The 6000-nt window shown below is 37.3% G+C and overlaps 1 long non-coding RNA gene across 1 annotated transcript; it reads left to right on the top strand.

Annotated features, from left to right (window-relative positions):
* Positions 1 to 3968: 3968 nt before the first annotated feature.
* LOC141621940 (uncharacterized) lies at positions 3969 to 4776 on the top strand. The gene is made up of 2 exons (XR_012532793.1): positions 3969 to 4333; positions 4406 to 4776. It is a non-coding gene; the product is annotated as an uncharacterized LOC141621940 (long non-coding RNA).
* Positions 4777 to 6000: the final 1224 nt, after the last annotated feature.

Genomic DNA, 6000 nt, shown 5'->3' with positions numbered 1-6000 from the left:
GATTCATTGGTACTTTTCCAAAGAAGTGCTAGTGAGGTACTGAGGTGCCAAATTGATCGATGAACCCGAACCCGTCATTTCTTTTGTTCTAGAAACTCCCTCCGCGTCTCCTGTTTCAGTTTATCGTGCTTGCGCTCACTTACGCTGTCCCCTCTCAGCTCACCCTAGCCCCGGGTAAACACCCTCCCCCTAACGGGCGAGCTCTTCCAGGTGAGTGAAATGAATGAAGCGAGCCAAAGTAACGAGTATGTCGGCTCAACAAATCAATGAACCCCTGTTTCTCTACTGGATATTGTAATTAACAACGGAGTACACCAGGAACACGCAAGAAGAACTCTCATCATTTTGCAACCTTGATTCCGATGGCATTTCTCAAATTAATGTTTTGAATTTAATTTAAAATTGGCAATCTGATTGAAATTTTAACAATGTTGACAAAAATAGTGTAACAAACGAATCAACTGAGGGTTTAAGTAATTGAGAGATTTATTAAAAAAATTATAAGGAAAATGAGTGTATAGAAATAACAAGGATGAAATAGTCATTCATATCCATGATTAAGTAAATCATGTGCATGACCCTTGTTTTTAGGAAATACAAAAAAATAAATCGAAAGGTTTTTTTTTTGTTTGTTTGTTTTTGAGAACAAATCGAAAGGTTTTACAAGTAGGTGAAGAGCCGGAAAAATGTCAAAAATATTTCAAAAGTAGTAAAATGAAAATTTCAAGATCCTCTCATCTATTCCCGCCATTAATACGCCTCGCATTTCCCACTTTCGTACTATAAACAGCATCACATCTTCTAACAGTAAACCCTTAATCAACAGAAATGGAACAATTAAATCCCAATTCAATTGAATTCACAAGACCCCACAACTTCAGTCACCATCAAAACAATCAAAATTCAAAGAAAACCCTTCTTTTATCTGACAAACTTTCACAAAACAATCTAAATGAATGGCCAATTAAGGTAAATTTCCCAGGATGGTACAAACTGCATCAAAATTGGGGTAATTGGGTTGAAAAATTGTCACTAAAACATGCTAAAACTTGGGAAATTACTGGGATTTGTGATGGTATTCTTTCTTCTTTGCATGAAATTAAACCTAATCCTGATATTGTTCTTGGTTTATGTGAGTTTTGGTGTTCTGAAACTAATACTTTTGTCTTCCCTTGGGGAGAAGCTGCTATTACTCTTGAGGATGTTTGCATTTTAGCCGGGTTTTCGGTCGTAGGAGAATCGGTTAACTTGCCTGTCTCATGGGGTTTAAGTAAGTGTTTGGAAGGAAAGTTGCATTGGGTTAGAAGGGAATTGATGATGACTAGTTTTGATAGGAATGCGTCGGATCCGGAATGGATTAAGCGTTTCGGTGAAGAAAGTGTTGATGTTGAGCATGTCGGGTTTTTAGCGTACTGGCTGTCGAGGTTTGTATTTCCTGATCTTGGTGATAATACTGTAGGCCAACATGTTTTTTCTATTGCTGTCAATCTTGCTCGCGGAGTTAAAATCGCGCTAGCTCCTGCTGTTCTTGCTTGTTTGTATAATAATTTGACTTATTTGACTCATCATGCTGCTGATTTTGATTCTAATAAGAAGCAAGTTTCGATTCCTGGTCCTTTTCAGATTGTTCAACTTTGGGCTTTAGAGAGGTTTCCAATGCTAGGGTCGAAATTGGCGAAACCATTGAGTTTAGGGCAGCCGAGAATTGCTAGGTGGGATAATGTGAGTTTGACAATGAATTTGGTTGATGTTAGGTTGATGCTTAGATCGAGTGATGGATTTTGTTGGCGCCCTTATGCTTTAGAGTTGGAAAATTGGCGGCCTAGGACTTGTTCTCTCGCTAATGGGAAGATAGTAAATGGTTGTTTGGATGATGACGATGAGCTGATTTCCTTTAGTGTTTTTGTGCAACCTCAGAAGCTGGTTGGGATTGATTGTAGTGCAATGTACTTCCCTCAGAGGGTAACTAGACAATTTGAACGTGAACGGGAATTTGCAGTTAAAATCGCGCCTATCTGTTCTTTGGGACCAAAACAAATCAGTTCGGCACCAGTCTTACAATCAAAACATGTCGAAAATTTGTGTGACAGATCAATGAGTGATAATGGAAATGTGATTCAGGGACATGTTGAGCTAGTGGGGAGTAAAACGCTCAAGGCTTGTAGCTACAAAGATGCTAGAAAACGAAACAATTGTGAGGGAAAAGAAAATCAAAATTTGGAGAACTTGGTAATTGTGGATTCAGACGATGATGAGGAGGTAAGTAACAAATTGGGAAATAGGAATGTTCCTTTGAGAAGCGTAAAGAATGCGAAAAGGAAAATTGGAGATTCAGCTGATAATCCCTTGTATGTTTCTGATCGATTTGGGAAGGCGCAGTATGGCAGTGTGATAAGATCAGGAATGTCTGACAAGCATCCAATAGATGTTGAAAACTACTACCATAACTCTGACTGATTGCCCTGCTAAAAACCAGTGATTTGTAAATGCGTAATCATTTAGCTTACTCAGAGTTTGTTTTTGGACAGTAACTGCTTTTAGTGATGAATTCCTGCATGAAAGCTAGATTTTGAGTGAATGTTGGACTGTCAAAAGTAAAACAGCTTACTCGTGTTTTTCAACGTGAAGAAATATGTAATCATGAACATCTTTTTGTAGCCAAAGTATTATTTAACAGCTGTTTGTTTTTTTTTTTTTTTTTTTTTTTTTTTTCTGAATCTCATCTTTCTGCTTGTATCCTTCAAAAGTTTCTCAAGGAAAACTCAAGCAGTGTTATTGCAATGTGTCATATACATGCCTTAACTGACATGACTTTGTGCTGCATTATTCAACAGCTGGTTGTTCCGAATCTCATCTTTCAGCTCGTATTCTTCAAATGTCACTTTGTATACATGCCTAAATGCCTTCTTTCCTTGATTTTGTGCTGCATTCAAATGTGTGGTATACATGCAGACATGCAGTTTGTTTTTAATGTAATCTGTTTATCAGTTGTATACTTGTATACAAGCCTTGATGCCATTGTATACAGTGTGCTGCATTTCTTTCAGTTTGCAATGCTCTTAAGGGGAAAATTTGCTCTTAATTTCTGTTGGGAGAGTCCATGGAAATAATGGGTTGTGTACTTGTATGCTCGACTCGTGGGCTCGTGGCCAAACGATCTAACGGTGGAAATCACATTAAAAAGCACCTTACAAGGTCTTAGTATGGCAGCAGTATACCTACTTTTACCTGGACCTACCAGACGGGTATTTGTTTTAGCTTCGGATTTGTTTGAATAAAGTTGGTTTTAATTGGTTGAGCTTTAGTTTTGATTTCGGTTCATTTCAGTTTAGGATTATTCTAAATTCTAATCATGCACCTAAATCAGTTTGACATGTTTCAAATTAGTAACAGTTCAAGTAAGCTCAGTATTAGATCAAGTGAGATTCGAGCTAGAACATCACATGATAGATATTAAATAGTGAATTTGTTGCTGCGACTGGAATATTTTTCGTCTAAAATATACGGAATACGCCATAACATTTAAGATATTTCTAATGTTTATGGTCAAAACGAGCTACACTTATCCAACTCATATAATGAAAGGGTATTTATGAGGGAAAAAAGTCTTGATTATGTAAAACCGTTTCAAGTCGTTTCAGTTGAGCCATTCTGATTAGGTTTGTTTCCGTTATGTTAGATTCGGTTCAATTTCAATTTAGTTCAGGTTGGCTTGGATTTCAAGTGCAATCCAAGTTATTCATTTCGAGTGTTAGATCCCTCAATTCAAATACTTTAATTATTTATTCAGATACTTACCGTCTTAAATAAGAATTTGTGGTTGATCTTAGCTTATCCTCTACCAATATTCAATAGTTTACCCTCCCTCAAAACGTGTCTCAGTTTCTGCGAACACTCAGACAACATAGTGTCATAAATTCCGTTAGGCCAAGTGGGGGTTAATGGGTTATGCCTGTTCACTATTTGGTATCCACCTCTCCCTTTAGTTATGAATGTTTGTCATCCGTGACAGAATTTAAGAGAGCGGGATTAGTAGGGACGGTTGCCGCTCGAACTTTTTAAATAATCCCGATCTCGAGTCAAATTAAGTAGACAATACTTAAATCTTAATGAGGTGCAATTGGACTGACTGCAGGCAGTCGTGAAGTGTACGAAGAGTAATGCTAAGTCAATGAAAGTGGCACATGTTTATCACATTACTTGGCTGTATAAATCCACACACACAGTCTCAGTTCATCAGTAAACCAACGACTATCACTTTTAAAAATGGCCAACACTTTGAGCTCCTCCTTCATTCTCACCATTTTCGTGGCACTGTTTTTAATTATTTCAGGTAATCCACCCTCTCCTTTAACTGTACTTAGCACTTTTACGTATTACTAATCGATTTGCTCATGGTTTTCAGGTCCGACAATGGCGAGTGAGGTTGATGAAGCCGAAGCAAGCTCATGTAAACATTTTGGGGAATTTTGTGGAGGATATGCGGGATTTGTGTGTTGTCGAGGATTAAGATGCGTACTTAAAGGAAATTATCCGGATGCAGGAGGAGTTTGTAAGCCAATTCGTTAAATGGATTACAAGACCTCGTCCATCCTTCTGTTGCATCTACACATAATAATGTTTTTTTGTTTTCTATCGTCACAAACTAGTTGTACTGCTAGTACTAGTACGAGTAATATGTTTGATGTTAAGTTGATCGTGATATAGCATAATCTTAATAATGCCCTGTATAGAAGTCCAAGGAATGGATGAAATAACTTTTACGTCCACTTAAAACGATTTTGTTAATATCTACTCCGTAAATTTATAGGGATACCTTCATGTCCTTCAAATCCATGACAATTGACAGCAACCGGGGAGAATATAGAGCATACAGTGATGTCCACATAAACGATTGTGTTAATGTCTACGATTTTCCTCTTTGGAACTTGGAACAAGGCATAACATGAGCTTCCAAATGTGAATAGGTCCGGCGGAATTTGTGTAATACACCGTATATCCTTTGGATCAATGGTCTTATTGCGACTGGAAGGAGTGGCAACTCGAATCAGCGGCATGGGCTCATGTGACTAGAGCTGGCAAAAGCCGATCCGACCCAAGAAACCCGACTCGACCTGCCCAAACCCCGACCCGATAGAACCCGAAATTGGGTGAACCGAACCGACCCGAACCGATAACTGATAATATCGTTATTTTTCCCAACCCGAACCCGACCCGTGACCCGATATTGAATAAACCCGATGGATGACCCGATAATGAACTAGCATAATAATGATGTAAATAAGACTAAATTGACATTCATCTTGATTGTTTTCACTCAGAATTACAATTAATACACTTACACATTGTTTAAAGGATTTTTTGTCGAAAACTACCTTATATTTAGGGGTATTTGTAAAAATACTACCTTATATTATTATTTTTGTTTTAGACTACCTTTGTTTTCTCATTTTTTGGTCAAAAACTACCTATGCCGAAAGTATGGTGCGATTTGGTTGGTTTAGTGACATTAACCTATCTTACATGACTTTGTTAACATCAAATAACAATGATCAACTCATCAAACAACAATTTAACTTCAGATAAGCAAAATTTATGGATTTCACATTTCAATAATAACTACAAACATCTATTAAAGTTAAATGTAAGTACATCATGACTTCCCAAAATCGGGCCTCAGTAAGATTACAACATAAAAGAGTCACGTGAGATAGGTTAAAGCCCAAAATGACCAAATATGTCTAGACTCTTACCGTAGGTAGTTATTGACCAAAAATAAAGAAAACAAAGGTAGTTGAAAACAAAAATAATAATATAAGGTAGTATTTTTACAAGTGCCCCTAAATATAAGGTAGTTTTTGACAAAAAACCCTTGTTTAAACATAAAATATCTTACTTATCAAAAACTAAATATATAAGATAAATATAAGTTGATACCCTGACTCGATACTGACCCGCTAATAACCCGACTCGACTTGCCACCCGAGGATGACTCGACCC

The sequence above is a fragment of the Silene latifolia genome, chromosome X (genome assembly GCF_048544455.1).
Source record: "Silene latifolia isolate original U9 population chromosome X, ASM4854445v1, whole genome shotgun sequence".
Classification (NCBI taxonomy): Eukaryota; Viridiplantae; Streptophyta; class Magnoliopsida; order Caryophyllales; family Caryophyllaceae; genus Silene; species Silene latifolia.
The sequence above is the reverse complement of the archived record's forward strand: the minus strand, read 5'-3'. Positions and strand labels throughout refer to the sequence as shown.